Below are 19,578 nucleotides of genomic sequence, written 5' to 3'. Positions count from 1 at the left end.
GTTGATGGTGTTGTAACGTTTTCTTGTTAAGACATGAAATTTTGCCATGGTATGGTATTCTTGATCAAATATTGTGTATGTAATTGTAGAATTAATTATAGTTCAGGGCGTATGCATTCTTGCTGGACCGAAAACGATCATACTGAAAATAATAGAGTCAAAATTGCTAGTTTAATAATAGCAATAATAATAGTAACAGTAATAATAATAATAATAATAATAATAATAATAATAATAATAATAATAATAATAATAATAAAACCAATAAATATCGGGTATATCTGTAGTTTCTTTAATCTAATCACTATTTCATTGACAGTAGCCTATCCAATGTTTCGAGTTCAATACTAATCAAACAGACTGGTGGGTCCTATAATGCAATGTAGCCGAAATTTCTGCGTGGCATCATACAAAATGGTGTGTTGAGAAGCAGAAATGCATATCAATTAACTTCAGCCACAGCAGACATTTTTGTCACTCCAGTTAAAAAAAAAATCTTGCATTGAAAATATCATTAGCTCTCAGACGGGACTACACTCTGTTTCTTGAATCTGTAAAGTAAGTCGACGCATTTGGGTGGAGCCGATGACAACAAGCGAATGGGAAGAGCCTATCAGTGCGCGAGTGTATTGCGGGTTGCATTTGCTCACGGCCACTAAGGGGTAAGATGGGAATGGAAGAAAGTGATTGGTAGGTTAGCATTTTATACGCTCGTCTTCAAGCAATGCTTTCTCCCAGAGCGGTCATTGGACTGGCCCCCTCTACTTACCACTTCGCAAAGGACTTGATTAGTCTCCTATAGTCTACAGATTCCAGAAACGAAGTATAGGTTGTGTAGTGATGTTAATGATTCCTAATAATTCGGATGATATTTAAAATCCTCTTTTCATACAGATATGCTTTATAAGTTTTATTAAGAATTGTTTATTTTCTTTTAAATCGTTGGTGGCAGAAATACAGTACCTGGTACGTAATTCTAGCAGGTAAAGGCAAACAGAAAGTAGTAATACTAACAATGCAATGTCACCGCCACGAGTTGTGGTTAGGTTTAGTTAAAGCCTTATAGACTTTACTGAGTTCTCCGTATAAGTTAGTGGGATGTTATTTACATTCCAGATTATCGTCAATGTTTGCCGCATTACTTTCAGACAAATAAGCCAAGCCCTTACAATTGAAACTTAGCTTTTCAGAAGTGCTTGTGAAAAGAGAAATCACTTGACCTATTTGAAACTGAATCTGCAGTCTTTCAGCCCATAGAGTAGCTGAGTTATCACGACTCTTTTTTGGAGGAGGGGAGCAGCTGAGAATGGCAAACACGACTCAGTGGCGCTTTTCTTCGTTGTGGAGGAATAGTAGTATTATTAGATTCCAAAGTCTGTGCGTGATTATTTTAATGAAACTGCTTATAAACGTGATGGCATTGGAAGATATTGCACTGTCATATTTTATAATCACATAGTATTTAACTAGACCGATGTGGCTCATGTTTGAACTTGTGAAGTGTGTGCACAAATAATCGCGCATTTCTTGAATATCTGTATCATCGAATGTATTTTCAGAAAAATACTACTAACAGCACCTTAATGTAATGAATTTTTAGGTTCTAATTCGAAAAAAAATTGATATAAGTTAAAGTCAAATTAATGAATACAATTTTATTCCTAAAATTTACGGGTACACATATTATACAACTAGCCGTACCCCTGCGCTCCGCTGCACCCGTTAGAAATAAATATAAAGTAATTACATAATTAAAATAGGACATTTGATCCAGGGAACATTCGTCTTTGATAGGAGGATAAATAGTTTAATATGTTACTTAATTTAAATTGCATCCAAATAATTAAAATGCGATCATTTTGGTCCAGAGACACTCATTTGGTGCAATGACAATTCCTTTAACATGTTTCTTAATTTTTATTACATGGAACCATAGTTTAATGAAGATTGACATCATTTAGATTGAATGTGTATATTTTATTTTACTTGTTATAAGTTTCCATTGAATTATGGTAATAACTTAATTTTAACCCTTGTTTTCTACGTATTCAGTAAATGGCGCTTGGCACATTATGGTACTGAACCCTTCAAATAACTTAAATTATATTATATAATATTACATATTATATTATATTATATTATATTATATTATATTATATTATATTATATTATATTATATTATATTATATTATATTATATTATATTATATTATATTATATTATATCAGAAGTTACTGTAATAACATTATAGCATTATGTCCATCTAGAGAAACTACACTTTCCAATGGTGAAATAATAATTAATTATACAAATCGGTTAATTTAGCTTCCGATATTACTTCATACAAACACAGAAACATTCTCTGTAGGCTATCTTTCATAGATTTCGATTGTTGCTGTCCAAGGCCCCTTATAGACGAAGTTATTTGTTTTTTAATTCATTACACGGCCTTAGATGGCAGTTATTTTAATTTTAAAACTCGTTTATCTCATTAAATATCAGTCCTATCAAACTTTTCAAGGAATAAAACTTATCGAAAATTATTTTTAAAGAAACTTTTGTTATGTAACATTTTTCACAAAAATCAATAATAAGCGAGATATTTCGATTTATTTAATTCAGGCCCCCTTATAATCCCCCTTTTAAATAATGTATTTTGAATGCCATATAGCCTAAAATCTAAGTTACAACGAACTTAATTTATATTCCAATTTTCATCGAAATCCGTTCAGCCATTATCGCGTGAAAAGGTAACAAACATACAGACAGACAGACATACAAACAAAATTTCAAAAAAGCGATTTTCGGTTTCAGGGTGGTTAATTATATATGTTAGGACCAATTGTTTTTGGAAAATCGAAAATTACCAGAAAAATTTCGGCTACAGATTTATTATTGGTATAGATTTCAAGCGCAATAATTAATAGCTTAATAGGTCTCTAATAGAAACAACAACAAAATTTCTTGGCTTACAAATCGATGTACTAAATTGGAAAAATCATATTAAAGAAATTATCTCTAAACCAAATTCAGCAGGTTTCGCTATTAGATCTAGGCTATGCAAGAGACAGTAAATATAAATACCTTAAAAACAATATACTTTGTAAACGTCCACTCGGTAATAAGTTTTGGAATAATATTCTGGGGAAATTCTACAGATAGTAACGGTAGGCCTATATTTCTACGACAAGAAAAGAGTAATTAGAATAGGGAATCGCAGGACCTTTAAAAAAAAACTAAAAATAATGCGCATGGCTTGTCAATACATTTTTTAATTAATAAACTTCCTCGTAAGTTATGTAATCGTGAAAACTTTGTAACTAATTCAGCAGTTCATAACATAAATAGACTACTCGTCAAAAAATGACTTTCATACTCCACCGGCAAGTCTATCGTGCTATCGAAAAGGAGTGCGTTATATGGCAGTAAAATTTTTAATTGCCTCCCTATGGATGTAAAAAAATCAAATTCAAAACATAATGTTATTTAGGGCCAAATTAAAGAAGTACCTAATTTCTCACGCCTTCTATTCTGTAGGTGAATTTATGACATTCAACAACGCTGCAGGAATAATTCTGTCTTGCATTAAGTAACGATACTAACCCCTTATAATATAACGCAATTATGAAGAAGATAATTTACAATCGTTCAAAGTAATAAGAACATATTATTCTTATATAAATTCACACCTCTATTTCTGAATTAAAATCTAGAATAGTTGCACATGCTATAATTAGTATTTTATTATACTGACTGCACTGCATGAATTATTTCTATTTTTTTTAATAAGGTGAGAAAAAAGGGGCATAAGGACTCCCACTCATACATAAGTAATTTACTTAGTAATCACGAATGATTTGCGACAAGCGTAATTCTGCCTGCACGAGTGCACACGGATATCTTATGTGTTTTCAACCACTTTCGGAAAATTGGAGACAAGTATACTCATTATCTAAATCAGCATTGCTACTAACACACGCATAATAACCTTCATCAGAGTAATTTTATTGTTACGTAATAGCTCAGAGTTGCGTTACGTAACGAAAGATGAATGACGTTACCCTCACAGTAGTGTCTGGGTCAAGTTCATTATCAGGTGATAGAGATAACAGGTTAAACTAAACAAAATGCATTGCGATAAAGAATCACGTTAGATTTTATCAGAGAACTGCAAAATTTCGTCACTTCTGTTTCTTAACACTTTCAGTTCGAAGCAGCCGTCGGCCAGAATATATGCTTATTCGGAATATAAAATAATTCTGTGCCAGAAAAATATATTTTTATAAATTATTTTTCTTATGTTCTACTTAAAACCTTAGCAGAAAAAACCAGCAAAGTACTACTGAATTGCTAGACAAGGCAACTCATTTTTGCACGCTTGAGAGGTTTTTTAAGGTCAGCTTAAAAATCTCAGAAGTGCAGAAATGAATCGCTTAGTTTTGCTGTAAAAAATATTTTTTCCACTTCGAAGTATTTTGAATAAACAGTAAATAAAAGTAAATAACAAATATTCATCAGTCGCCATTGTCTGTTGGAAGAAACAGTTAACGAAATGTCTATGGAGATATTTACAACCTTAGTGGGCCAAGCGCCATTTACTAAACCGTAGAAAACAAAGATCAAAATGAAGTTATTACCATAATTCAATGGAAACATATAGCAAGTAATATAAAGTACACACATTGAAACTAAATGATATGTCAATCTTCATTAAACTATGGTATTCACTTAACTTTAACCCTTGCTTTATCAGTTTTTAATAAATGGCTCTTGGCCCACTATGGCTCTGAACCCTTCATTTATTGTGAAATATTAGTCCTGTATGTGTGTTTACCTTCACTTTTATATGGTGTAGGTATACATACCAATAACGTCAAAAACAGTACCATAACCAATTACAGTCGAACTTGTATAACTCGATCTTTCGATACCTCGAAATAATTTTAATTTTCCGACGGAGTCATATGAAGAGTAAAGGAGGAAAGGATGAATGTCACACATTCCTATTAAGGATGAGATAATGCTCTAATTCAGCATATATTAATGCAAGATTTATTTTTATTCCTATTAAAAAAATTATGAAAGGATGGTTATCTGTGGTAATAATTCTCTTCTTACCAGGTTTGATAAAAACAAAACTAAATTTTTGTAGTAATCTATTGAATTAGATACCCTTAAGAGCATTCTGACATTAATATTTTTTCCCGTGTATTCTTCATATATATAAGTTCTATTACTCGATTTTTTCGGTATCTCGATGAATATTTATCTACCCAGTAGGAAATAAATATTCTTTAATTTGTTTGTAATGTGAAAATGAAAGTTAAAGTACACATGTTAAGTAAAATTGAATGTGATGAAATACAATTACTTTAATAAACATTGTACATTAGTATTTTCCTTTCTTTGAAAATGCTTTTCTCCAGGAATCAACCCTTTAGTACTAATCCTACCCCTGTCAATCACTACAGGCAGGTATCTGTATCGTAACGGTATAGCACAATGAGCACCAATGGCATCTCTTTAACATTATCCTTCTCAAACTGTTATGAATTGCTACAACAGTCATCCTGAATGCAAAGAAAGAATCTATGGACAATCTCAACTTCTCTTTGTTAAAAGTTAAGCGGCAAAACTTGTCCTTTTTTGTTTCTATATCTCGAATTTTCGATAACTCGAAGCATTACCAGTTTCCGGAAGAACTTCGAGATATCGAAGTACGACTGTATATTACTTAAAATTAATGCCGTGCAAAAATGACACAATTTGGACATTCAAAATTTAAAAAAATACATGCTTTCTATACTAATTAGCATGTAAATAAAGTACAGACCTTCGTTACAGATAAGTAGGCTGATACATCTATTATCAGGCAGAACATCTCCTTGACATGTGTCAGAGGAAGATCAATTCTGCAGTGCTTGGGAAAAGTGACGTAAGTCAGTTTCCACAAACCTTTTTTGATAATTTATTGACAACTTACACTGGTTTATGTCGATTTGATTTTTTTCTGTATGAATTATTGTAATGGGAGAAATACTTATGTATTTTTTTTTCCAAGCGAACAGATGTTCCGTAAATTGTCAATAAATTATCAAAAAAGTTTTGTGGAAACTGACTTGTGTCACTTTTCCCAAGCACTGCAGAGTTGTTGCATAATCTGAGGTCTGAATAGTGAACTGATCAGAGATGTATGCATGGAGGGGAAGGAACTGGCCGACCTACTCCATTATTTCCTGGCTTAGTTGCCTCATGAGTGAAGCCTTATTGGTGTCATTTATGAAGTTCCAACCAGTCTTCGGACAACCGACTAAACATACATTTCATCGCTGTTCTGCAGTTGGTTCCCAAACAAAATATCAACAACGTGAGTTGGTTCCCCATGTTCAAATATCCAAGGCTGTGATTTTGTAGCAGACTGTGTGGAACATGGATGTTAATCGATCATCCAATCCAATCCAAAATGGAATTTCAAACGTATTCCCTAATGCCAAACTGAAAGGTTGTAGGTTCCATCTTGCACAATCTTGGTGGAGGAAAATTCAATCCTTAGATTTGAGTGCGGAATTTAAAAGTAAGGAATCTGAAATTGGACAGTTTCTAAAAACTATATTCGGACTGCCTTTATTGGCTCCTCAAGACGTTGAAGATTGTTTTGTTAATGACTTAATGGCTGTCAAACCTATAGACGATCGATTGGACCAGTTCTTTGATTACCTCTTCCATACTTATATTACACCAACAAGTGAGCATCCACCTCCAATATGGGCTGAGTTTACTTCTGTCTTAGAGCGAACAACCAACTGTTGTGAATCTTTTCACAGTAAACTTAATGCGCACTTTTGTGCTCCGCACCCAAATATATTTGCACTTGCAGATGCTCTGAAGCAGGTTCAGTCGATACTTACATTCAGCTTAGGAGTAAAAGTAAATGTAGGCCTAAGATAATGCAACAAAAGGAAACTTTTGTGAAAGATTGGATGGAAAAGCTTTTTGATGGCAGTGTAAGTAGATATGCATTCCTGCGACACGTTTGTTTCAAATTTTTACTAGTACAGAAATAAAATTGTGAAGTTATTCGACGCAGCGTGTCCGCCAAGCACAAAACATTTTTAACCTACCTACTACTGTAGACAGTAGTTGACAGTCCTAAGTCTGTATAAAATGGGAAGGGAAATGTTTTCTGTCTTGATCTAGCGCGGGAACCAATTGCAGTACACCCCATTTCATGCAATCCAAGGTGTTTCATTAATCCCCAGTCACTTCTTAATTAGTCATAAAGTCATAATCTTACCATTTCTCAATCAACTTCCGAACGCAACAGTGCGTCATATAGCATCGTAAACAAAAGAACGTAGGTGTAAACAATTTGTCAAGATGCGGAAGAGACGGAAGCGGATGACCACAAACACAAGCTTATTGTAGACTACTAGTAGCGTAGTGACTATACGGAAATCTCGTTGTGAACCAAGTCGAGCGTAATCGCTCTCCCCTTTGTCTGAAATGAAGGTAAACCAGCTTAACCCGATAGGGAGGGGAACGTCAAAAATCGATTAGGTCAAGGGATATACGATTTACATTGATGCAAGCAGCTGCATGGATGTGGGAATACTAATCCCGCCCTCCTGCATGTACTTCAGCTCAATAACATGACCTGGAAAGCTACGCAAACGCAATACGCATATACCTACGCATTTTCTGTCAACCATACACCTACATTTCGATTACAATTGCTTTATATCTGAATTAACGGAAGCTCAAAGGTTAAATATTGCATTGACAAGGGATGTAAGGAAATCCCAATGACTGCGTGAAACGTCTATACTCGAACTAAAGTAATTAATAAAATACAGTATGTACTTTACAGTGCATTTTATTTGACGGCTCCGAGCACCGATCATATGAGCTCACGAATACAAAGTCAAAATACTGTCGTCCTAAAAGTAACCGTGCGTGCCCAATGAAAATACAATTCGTGAGATTATGTCCAGTCGATTTTTTCTTCATTTTGCGATACTTTATCTACATAGGCGGAGAGAGAACAGTTTCCTTTGGGGGGGGGGGACAAAGCAAGACAAATAGAATCCCGATATAACAAGGTTATGGGGGATATTATTTACCTTCTCCCCCGTTATAGCTTGACCGTGATACAGTATATCAGAAAATGATCATTTAATGAAGATATTTTCGGAGGACATATTTCTTATAGTGTTACGTCCATATCAGCGATGTTTCGGACCGAGCTGTATAGCGCTTGAACTGTAGGTCTATTACAAACTATAGTAGGGCATAACTTAAAACAATCTCCCTATTGTTCTCTCTCATACACAAACACATGTATAAATCAATAACACTACGTAACAGTGCTATTAGAAACTTTTTTATCTGAAGCTTACCTTCCTGAAGATATCATATGAAATGTAAATTCTAATTATTTTACTTAATCTATCGTCTTTAAATTTACACATTATACCGGGATCACTTTTTTTTCTGCATTGTTATGCAGTATGTTATTCATATTTCTCCAAGTGACGGCCTGAACACCTGCAGACTTCTAACACATGAGTGTAGGCTGTTACAAAAGAAACATTACAGTGCTTCCATTCCTCAAATGAGGTATAAAAATTCTTCTACATTTAGAAATTTAAAATAAATGATCTGAAGATACTAATTCGTCAATTTGAACACAGAAACTTAATCATAAACAGAAGCAAGAATAATAATATACGTTACAAGAGCGGTATGTTGACGTTTTCATGGTCGAGGAAGAGACTGAAAAAGCGAAACGTAGTTGAGAACATGAAAACAAACATACCGCTCGTGTATCGTACATTATTTTGTGCGAAGATCGTTTATTACATACCTGAAAGACGAATTTCTAATTAGTTGCAATGAAATCTCCATGTTTGTTTCTGTTTAATGACAGCAACTTCGGAAAACCAAAATATCTTTCTTCAACATTGTTGCTATAAAATGTTTTCTGTGTTTACTATACTCCAGTAGGCCGTGATATACGTCTGTCTTTTTTTTTCCCCAGTCTATAAATGCGAACTTAAAACAAACGGTAAGGTTATGTAATGATTTATTTTTCATTTTAATATTTTAACAATATTATTTATATAACATATTGCAGTAATAACATCCGCATCTGGAATCTTGTTGATTTTTTCACGGCTTCCTTAATGTTACTTGTATCAGGAATGCAATAAGTTTCGTGGAGTAGTAGAATTTACTTAATTTTTGCAAATATTTAAAAACAATAATTAACATTGCAATTTAGGTGAAATTGCAGTGGTAAGTTTCCAATTTATAATTATTACTATGTTAAACGTCTCTAACAATAATATGTTAAAAGCCTAAAGCAGTGAAATGAATGTCGCGCTTAAGCGGTAAGAAGAGGGAAATTGTTATTTGTGTTACGTTGGGAATACTGAATGTGGTATTTCACACTTACCGCGTATTGGTTCTGTGCGGAAAAGAAGCAAATACGCACGATCTCGCACAAAAATCTTTTGAATTCAATATTTTCTTCGCACAAAAATCTTTTGAATTCAATATTTTCTAATGTTAATTGAAAAAAAAAAGAGTTGGGACAAATTTGGGGGGGGCAGTGCCCCCCATAACTCCGCCTATGTTTATCAACTGCAATGGTTATCTAGCGTGTCAGTGAAATCAAGCTGACAATGCCGGCGAAATGAATCCAGGGTCCAGCGCCGAAAGCTTTTTTTTTACCTTGTACGGAGGAGGGACCCGAAGGCTTGCACTGCAGCCTCCACTCCTATTCTCTGAATGATTGGATAGCCGAACGGCCGTGCTCTTGTACAAGTACAGCACGCTCCACCGTGAACCTGGGCTGTTGTAAGGATAATGATGATATGTGAATTAATGATGACGAAATGAGTCCGAGGTCCAACGCCGGAAGTTACCCAGCAAATCTGCTTCAATTGGTTGAGGGAAAACCCTGAAAAACCCCAACCAAATAACTTGTCCCAGCCAGGATTTGAACCCGGGCCCGCTCGTTTCACGGTCAGACGCGCTAACCGTTACTCTACAACAGTGGACAGCACCGAAAGTTACCCAGCATTTGCTCTTAATGAGGTGAGGCCAAGGGTGAAGTAAATAAAATAATACAGGGCACATCGCATTATTATTATTATTATTATTATTATTATTATTATTATTATTATTATTATTATTATTATTATTATTCAGGTGGTGACAGGATTTTTTCTCGTTGCCAAACTTTCAGAACGGCCCCGAGGTTCACTCAGCATCCTATAAAATTGAGTACCGGGTCTTTCCCGGGGATAAAAGGCGGCCAGAGCGTGGTGCCGACCACACCACCTCATTCTAGTGCCGAGGTCATGGAAAGCATGGAGCTCTACCTCAATGCCCCCCAAGTGCCTTCATGGCATGTTACGGGGATACCTTTACCTTTTTATTATTATTATTATTATTATTATTATTATTATTATTATTATTAAAACAATCTTTCACCTTCAAGCGCGTGTTCTGCACTCGCATTTGTGAGAAGTATTAGACATTGTCAACTAACGAAATTGCTTCGTGTGGTGAATTCTCCAAGTAACAGAGATGTCTGAATTCTGTATCTTTTTTTATTTTCTGCATTTCAACTTTGCCACCTCAGTTTAAGCTTAGCTTGTTGCGTAACTCTTAGCTGCATTTACGTCACTCTGAAGGCTTTTGTCGAATAATATAATTTTGTTTTTTATTCAACAGTGAACTTCTCTTTTTGTCACGTACTCAGCATGGTATGCGAAGTTGAAGTAAGTCTTTTCACACATACAGCAACACAATATATTAAATTCGAGTCTTGAAGGTGTTAGAACATGGACGTCATTTGTCTTTGTGATCTTCTACGTTGTCAGATGAAGGCCGATATTGTGTTGAATATACCGATACGTCACGGAAATCCCAAAATGTGTTTGTGTGGTGTCCAGTTTAACCTACGCCATAGAAAGTTGTCTGAGATAATTCTGAGTAGAAGCATGGGAAATCCTGCAAATATACATAAAAATTTGCAAGTAGGTCGTTTCAAGGACAAAAATGTACATCGTTATTGTGCTGTCTTGCAAATTTTGTTACAACATTCTGATAACTTTTAGAGGACGACGGTGGTAAGTTATTATTATTATTATTATTATTATTATTATTATTATTTTGAACACAGATCTTGTATAGAGGTATTATTATTATTGTTATCCAAATATTGAAACCCTATTTTACGTTTGGTATATTAGGGTTGTAGTTTGTTACATGTGAAATACATTATGTAGTGATAATACACAATTTTAAAGAATTAATAGTAGGTGTGAATCATAGTTACAATATAAATACACTAATTAAGAGACAGTAAACAATACTAAATACGTTATGCAATAATTACTTTCAGTTAAAACAAAATGAAATAAAATTAGAAATTATAATCGAAGGTGTAGAGAAATTGCAAGATTACTACATTAATTTGTGATCTTATACATAATTTTAAGCAATATTAATGAGATAATGCACAGAATTGGCGTAGTTACAAATAAAATACCTATTATAGAGTTGGTTAGCGATAGTAAAGAAAAAATAAAAACAAAATTACTTATGGTTACAAACTATATACCTGTCATCAAATACTCAACAATAGTAAAATCTATAATACAAACATAGTTATTGTTGTCATTACTATTATTATGTCCCAAAGATAGACACCTTGTTTTACATAGTGCATTAGGATTTTATAACATCATTAATTTATATACAATTAACAGCTACAGTCGAAGATAGTCTCTATCTTCGTCTTCAGCAGAACCAAGAATAGAGTGAGAATGGGTTCCAACTCGTTGGGGTCGTTACGAACAGCTAAATCTGTTTGACTGACCAGCGATGGCCAGGAGAATGTGAGGTTAGGCTATATAGTAAAGTAAATGAATGAAAATCATTTGAGAAATCCAAAACAGAAATATCTCCGAAAGTTAGTGATTTTCTTTTTCACTACCGTCAATGGAAAAAAGTCCAATCTATGTTTTTTCTTAACAATTCACCATTGCTTTGTCCCTCATTTATAACAGAAATTGTATAATACCTCACTAGTAATAATTATTAAAAGGCGTTTCTGCTCTTCTTCATAATTATTAAAATGTACCCTTCCATCCAAATTGCACGACTACTTGCAGATTACAGTAATCGTTTATTCACTTTCATAACAACATTTAATAAAATTGACAGTGATATAATAGATATTAATCTTCTTCTTCTTCTTCTTCTTCTTCTTCTTCTTCTTCTAATGGCAACGTTGGAGATTTTGTTCCATTTGCTTCCCATTAATCCAGTAAAGAGCAATGATGTTTTTGTTCCCCTGAAGATATCTTTAATTAGTTTTTTTCATTGTAGGCTCCATGATCAATAAGGGCGAAACTGAAGCCGGAATTTTTAAAACCAAATTCTTCTACTACATTCAACTGGAGAATGTTAACACAAATCTCTCAATAGAAATACAAGCAATAAACTTTGATCTGAAACAACTATAGTAGATAAAGCAGTAGACTGGCAGTAGACAAAGCATTGGAAAACAATAAACAAATACTGGGAGAAATACAACAAGAAACCCAGACTGGAAGCAACAGAAACTTCAGATCAACTAAATGACTGCTGTAGCTGTTCATAAAATAACAATAATTTATAATTCAAAAACCTGTATTAGTTGTGAAGAATAAAATAGCGAAAATGATAATCAATATCAATTTAAGTACGAGTATTTTTATCCGGTCTCATGAAAACTGCTTCACATTCAAGTAACATACTGTACGGATATATTATGTAAAGAATACAACGAAGGGCAAAGATTATGAATATCTAAACAGAGATAAGCAGAGAAATATTCCCTCTTAATACGTCGTACATGCTCATAACTTTGAATAAAATTAACGGCATAGAAAATTTGAAATCTCACCAGATTATAAGGAAAATAAATACAGGCATCGGCCGTTGTCGCTAGTGGATAGCACGTGCGCTTTCCAACTAAGCGGTTCGAGGCTCGATTCCCTGTGTGGGCAATGGAACTGAGTGTTCGTCCTTTGTCTTACAGTTGCACTGTGTTGCTTCTGTGGTGGCCCTGTGTCATGCAGGTCCCATGACCAGGGAGGTCCACATTTGTGAGCTGTCTAGCGTCTCTTTTTTCTTTACCCTCGGATAAAACGAGAGGTTAAGCAGAGTAAGAGAGTGAATAATTTCAAGGGAAAAATTGTTCCGGGGCCGGGTATCGATCTCGGGACCTCTGGTTGAACGTACCAGCGCTCTGCCAACTGAGCTACCCGGGAACTCCATCCGACACCGTCTCAACTTTTCCCTTTATATCCACACAACTCGCGTGGGCTGACGAAACGCCAGAGACCCACATCGAGTGCACACAATCTCTGTGTGACTTGGAATTGTGGTTTTCTGTTAACGTACACAGTGACGTATAAATTATGCAAATCTAGTCTTTCAGGTAAAGCTCCCTGTAAAGCAGATTTGAATAATTTCAAGGGAAAAATTGTTCCGGGATCGATATCCGACCCCGAAACAATTTTTCCCTTGAAATTATTCAAATCTGCCTTACAGGGAGCTTTACCTGAAAGACTAGATTTGCAGAGTAAGAGAGTAATTAAATGTAGGCCACCGGCATATCAAGAACTATTTTATGTCTTCGATAAAAATATTTAAATGTCAAATAGGACCACGGTATATTCGAATATAATTCTAAATATATTAATTTAATCCCTCTGTGTCTTAGTGTTATGGTAAAAAAAATATACATCTTGATTACAGAAGTTTTAACACTATATCACTTCGGAATATATAGCCTACTGTATTTCTTTCGAGTGTTAAAATTATGTACTGCAGTTCTTTAGATAACCTACAACAGGTTGAAACTAGTCAACAACAAGGTATCTAATTTCAACACATTAACGAAATACAGTATATATTCCGAAGTAAAAAAAAATAAATGAAAAAGAAAAGGCTAAGACAGTTCAAGGGCTGTAACGCTATGTAATTAGTTTGACTATGGTTAGTTTGTAATTTCATAATCACTATTTTAAAATAATATTAAGACAAAACACAGGATACCGAAACTGATATTGAAATGGATACCAGAAGGAAGAAATAAGAAATTAAATCTCAGACGAACATCAACTGAAGAAGTTGTAAACAGTGAGGATAAGAGACATATGAAGGGAAGTGACTTGGGAATATAGAGAATTTCGAAAGAAGTAAAATACGATGGTATGAATATTAATCAAATTTAATTATTGCTATTTTAAATTTGAAAGTGTTTTAATCCATTAACTTAGTATTTATTTAAGTTTGAACTAAAATATGTTTGAAGAAGGATTGAGAACAATTTCACGTACAGAAGAATATAAATATCTTGGGATGAAAATTACAAATGATGGAATACAAGATAAGAAATTTAGAACAAAAATTAATTATGAAAATTTAAAAACATTTACGTTTAATGATATTATTTGGGACAAACATATTACAAATGAAACAAAAACAAAAATATTTAAACAAAGTATTATGACATACGGATCAGAAGTCCAAATTTTGAAATCAGAATTCTGAGAAAAATTAATAGCAGCAGAGATGGATTTCTGGAGATCTGCAAGGACATCTCGACGAGAAAAAAATAAGATATGAAATTACAAGACAAAAAAATGAATGTTAAAAATTCAAATATTAATTTTATCCAAGACAAACAACTGGAATGGTAGGGACACATAAAAATAATGGGAGAAGAAGGATGGGGAGTTACGGAATGAATACCACAAGGACACAGAAAAAAGGAAGACCAGCGGACACTTGGGCAAAAGGAATAGCCTACTTGCTACAATGGGAGAGTGGGATATTGAAGAAAATTCATGGTTTCATTGATAAGAATGGAGAAGAGTTATTGAAAAAAAAAAAACATAAAATTGTAATCATTGACTCCAGAAAAATGTACTAACATCGTAAATATATAAAATATGTTTTAGTATTAACCACTTTATTTTAAATCTTTGAGTTCGTTATTTGTAATTTTCAATTTAGGATATTTAAAAGATAAATTTATTTGGGTATATTATTACTTTGCAATGCTATCAAAATTTATCAGAATACTTGCATGTATAATATGTAATTGTATATTTATTTAATACTTTATACAAGGTAGCCTAGAGTGGTAAGAAATGTTAAATTAAATAATTGTTATCATATATTATATTTATATTTCTGAAATTAATACCGGTACAATATATGACTTTTAATAATCCATTCCTTGTAATGTATTATTCGAATGTGATTATTGACTAATTCTAATTATATTGCACTATTAATCCCCTCTACCAGGGGATTACAACTACAACATTAAGAATACAATTACAACTGGAATTACAATTAATATTAAACTTACAAATACAATAAAAGCACTAAAAGATTAACTGATTAATGAAGGCTAGACAGTTTATTGTAGAAGTTAAGAACAAAGAAAGATTTTTTTATTTAAGTAAAAATTAAACCTAGAATAAGAGAACTATTTACAAGAAGCCATGTCTGAACGAGTCCCAATTACCGACCAAGTAAGTTCGTGTTTGAATTCAATTTTATTTCGACAGTCCCCGATGCTAGCAGGTAGCGAATTCCAGAGTCTTGGCAGGGCTATTGTGAAAGAGGATGAGTATGAGGAGGTGCGATGGGATGGTATTGTTAGTATTATTTCATGGCGAGATCGTATGTTCAGATTAAGGTGGGAAGAAAGGTAAGTGAAGCGAGACGACAGGTTATACGAAGGAATAGAAGAGTTCAATATTTCGAAGAGAAGGGGAAGTGAATGTAAATTTATTTTCTTATCTAGTTTAAGCCAACCTATTGCTTCCAGGGATGAGGTAATATGATCATATTTGAAGGGTACAGAGAAAAAGACGAACAGAGTCACAATTCTCGTAAGGGTGACGACATCATTTAATTTAGTATTTACTGTAAAATGTATGCGTTTTTTCTTATCAAAACTGGTAAAGGAGAATTATCACTACGGATAGAGTCATCCTTTCCTACTTTTTCATTAGGAATAGCCAGTAGCGGCTGGTGGTCAAAATAATGAGTGTGCTACAATCTCTATATCTGCCTACTATATACACGAAATATGAAGTCCATACGACATTCCTTCCTACTGCAGAACTTGTCAATTACCCTGGTGTTAAACCCCTCCATCTTGGACATCATACTCTTTTCTGTTGACAGTATTGCAAGAGCAGTGAGACGATCCTGGGACATAGTGTTCCTTAAAAACCGTTTTTATGCGTTTCAAGCAAGAAAAACATCTTTCTGACTCAGCAGTGGCCATTGTTGGAGACTATGTACTGTAACAATTGAACAGACATCTATATTTTGGAAGTCGGGTTTTCCGTATAGAACTCCAAGTTGTGTCTTTAACACTCTTTTGTTCAGTACAGTATAGCTGTTGACAGCAACTTCAAGTTCGCGTTCACGAAAATTATACGAAAAATTCTAAAAAAAATTTGCTGTTTAACAATTTTGTTGCGTCTATGTAGCTTAAAGACTGGAAATGGTGAGTAGTTTCCTGAATTATACAGTCACATACTTCTTTGACTTCAATTTTCTGAGATTCCATTTTCCGTCGCTTGCTAGCTGATTCAGGAGGAACCTCATAGGCCTACAGGTAGATGGCAGCAGCAGTCTGATATTTGAATTACCAAATACATTGTAAATAGTTCCGAGTTCTTCCACAAACAAGCATTCTTTCGTTACGCTTTACTTTTGCAATCTCCAAGCTGTGTTGTGCTGAAGCTGAATACAGCACTTTCCCGCGTAAAAATAGCCAATCAGAGCAGTGATTTCAGCTTCCCACATGCGCATAAATGTCTACATTCTCATATGAAGTTCAGAGTAGCACAACGAACCCCCTGAGGCACCAAAGAGCGAAGAGCGAAGACTAAACACTCGATAATGCGTCATAAACATAACCACGGGAAATTGTTAAATGACAGATCAGATACTATGGCATTACAAATACATTATTTGAGCAAAAATTATCACTGTGCTGTAGCACTGTAGCACATAGGGACGGGCCGCCCCTGGAAATAGCAATAAATTTCGTAGTAATATACTGAATTAGATGATGACATGACCCTTAAGAAAATTGTGACTCTGTTCGTTTTTTCTCTGTATCCTTCATTTGCGAACATTGCTTACAAAACGTACGGTACACACAAATTATCAGCACGTTCAAGTTTCGTTACAATGATGGGTGAAGATAACCGTTGTAATAATTGAAGAACCTAAATAAATAAATTATATTACTTTTAAAAACGATTGCATGTTACAAGTAAGACTATACATTAGAGTTGAATTAAGAAGGGACAAAATAAATAAGCAAATAACGATAACGTAAAGCCTGCACAGGCATTGAACGGAATAATATAAAACACGTTTCACGAGTACGTTATATTTTACAGGCCATTGCGCTTTAAAGAAATCCACTTTCTGTAACAATCTTCGTCTTGATTTGTAAGCGTGTGAAGTGAGGTAGAATCGATAACGCTGGCTACAACTGAATGCATGCGCTATATTGAAACGCTTCTTGTAGCAGAGCAGTGTTGTGTGGGCGGAGGAGGATGGGGATTCCCTTACCTGAACCAACCCATTCAGTAATATTACATTAGAATACAGCATTATCCCATTTCACAATGCTACACTGGGACAAACTATTATTAATATCAATGCGGTTAGTCAACGATGTCAAGGTTATACAGGAAATTGAACCGCAATATATAATATAGCCTAGTTTTATTTCTAATGGCTTCCTAGAAGTAACGGCCTATGATGAGAAAATCGATGTTAAAACACACTCAGATGTATTTCCACGCACCGTTTTTCATTAACTTATTTACCTAAATGTCACATGTCACAAAATTAAAACAAAAACTATTTTTTCCAACGTAATGACACTTTAATATAACCACAACTTCTGAAGTAATACCAATTCGTCCAAAGAAGAAACCCGCGTTAATAACATAACAGGGCGCCACTTAGGGGGGCAGAGAGGGAAATTGCTCCTCCCCCGAGTTCAAGATTTAAAAAAATTAATAACTCAGTACTACTACTAAAGAAAAATGCGAGAACTATAGTTATAATATTAAAATATTACACTTTTATTAACGCTTAAGAAATAAAAGACGAGCTTAATGACTTCGCTCAAGTGGAACTAAAGCGTTACCCTTTGCCACATTAATGGTTGTAAACAATAGTATATTATATAACGACATACAAAAGTGCAGCTTGATTACCGAGTGGGTCAAGTTAGATCACGACCGGAGAGAGTGATTTAAGACCCACGAGTTAAGGAAGCTACTTTTTTTTACGAGTTATATACACAATACTTTATCTACGTTGTTCGTTATTTGCCGAAAATTAGAAGAAAATAAATCTATAAATCCAATTAGGCATATTAAATCTGTTATATCAGTGAAGAATTTTATTCTTTATGATTCATGATGTCAGCTGTATTGTTGTTATGGTAACGGTTGTTATAAAATGCTTCATAACACGTTGCTAAGTAAAATAACAGCAATGTGTTTTCCGTTACCTCATATTAACAGCAAGTGCATGTAAATCATGTATCGTATAAGGGTATTAGGGTAATAAGTTAAAACTAGGCCTATGTGTGGAAACTGGAAATGTATTGTAAAATGTGGTAAACTGACCATAAAAAAACTAGAATAAACCGTGATATTAGCCGTATTCATAGCTTAAAATAATACAAATATTTTAAAAATGGAAAAATGAATTTTAAAAACATGTTCAGAGCATTTGATATCATGGTATAAAATTTATACTGTACTATAAATATATATTTTATGGTCAAGTTTACTTCACTTTACGATACAGAAAATAACTAATTTGAGTTTTTCTATAGCACATAACACTCAAGGTTTTTTTGACGGAAAAAGTAGAAACATGGTCTAATTTTCAGAAGGAAGAGAGTTTTGAATGTGAAGGATTCGTATAGAACGTCAGTTGACTTGAAAACAAATTAGAAACTAGCCAAAAATTGCAAAGATTTGATCGGTATAGGTAACCTAAAAATGATTATTTAACACGCGAAATAAAAAAGTAGAACATTTTAAAATGAACGCGAAAAGCACATTTAACTTCATTTAGTATGTGTAAGGCATACTAAAAGCCTAAACTAACCTAACCTAACCTGTCACAGATTCGTATATGTAAGGCATACTAAAAGCCTAAACTAACCTAACCTGTTACAGATTCCCGCACTGTAAAACTTAGAAAAATACAACTTGGAAGTTTCAGTGTCGCGTACTATAGAAAAGTCCTTAATTTTAGAGGAAATAGGGAGCGACTACGCCATCCTATAAGGTCTTCCCCAAAAACTCTTGCCTTCCAAGCAAAAACTGAAATTACACTCTTGGTTAGTAATGAAGGAAATAATTCCAAGGACCCGGATTCGATCCCCGGCGCCGGAGCGAATTTTTCTCCTCTAGTATCAATTGTTATCATAACAGATAAATTC

At 34.0% G+C, this 19,578-nt stretch overlaps 1 protein-coding gene across 1 annotated transcript in view; it reads right to left on the bottom strand.

Annotated features, from left to right (window-relative positions):
• AcCoAS (acetyl coenzyme A synthase) overlaps positions 1-19,578 on the bottom strand; it is an 82,133-nt gene that overhangs the window by 61,614 nt on the left and 941 nt on the right. The window lies entirely within an intron of this gene.

This window comes from Periplaneta americana, chromosome 16 (genome assembly GCF_040183065.1).
Source record: "Periplaneta americana isolate PAMFEO1 chromosome 16, P.americana_PAMFEO1_priV1, whole genome shotgun sequence".
Classification (NCBI taxonomy): domain Eukaryota; kingdom Metazoa; phylum Arthropoda; class Insecta; order Blattodea; family Blattidae; genus Periplaneta; species Periplaneta americana.
This window is presented reverse-complemented; position numbering and strand designations above follow the sequence as displayed.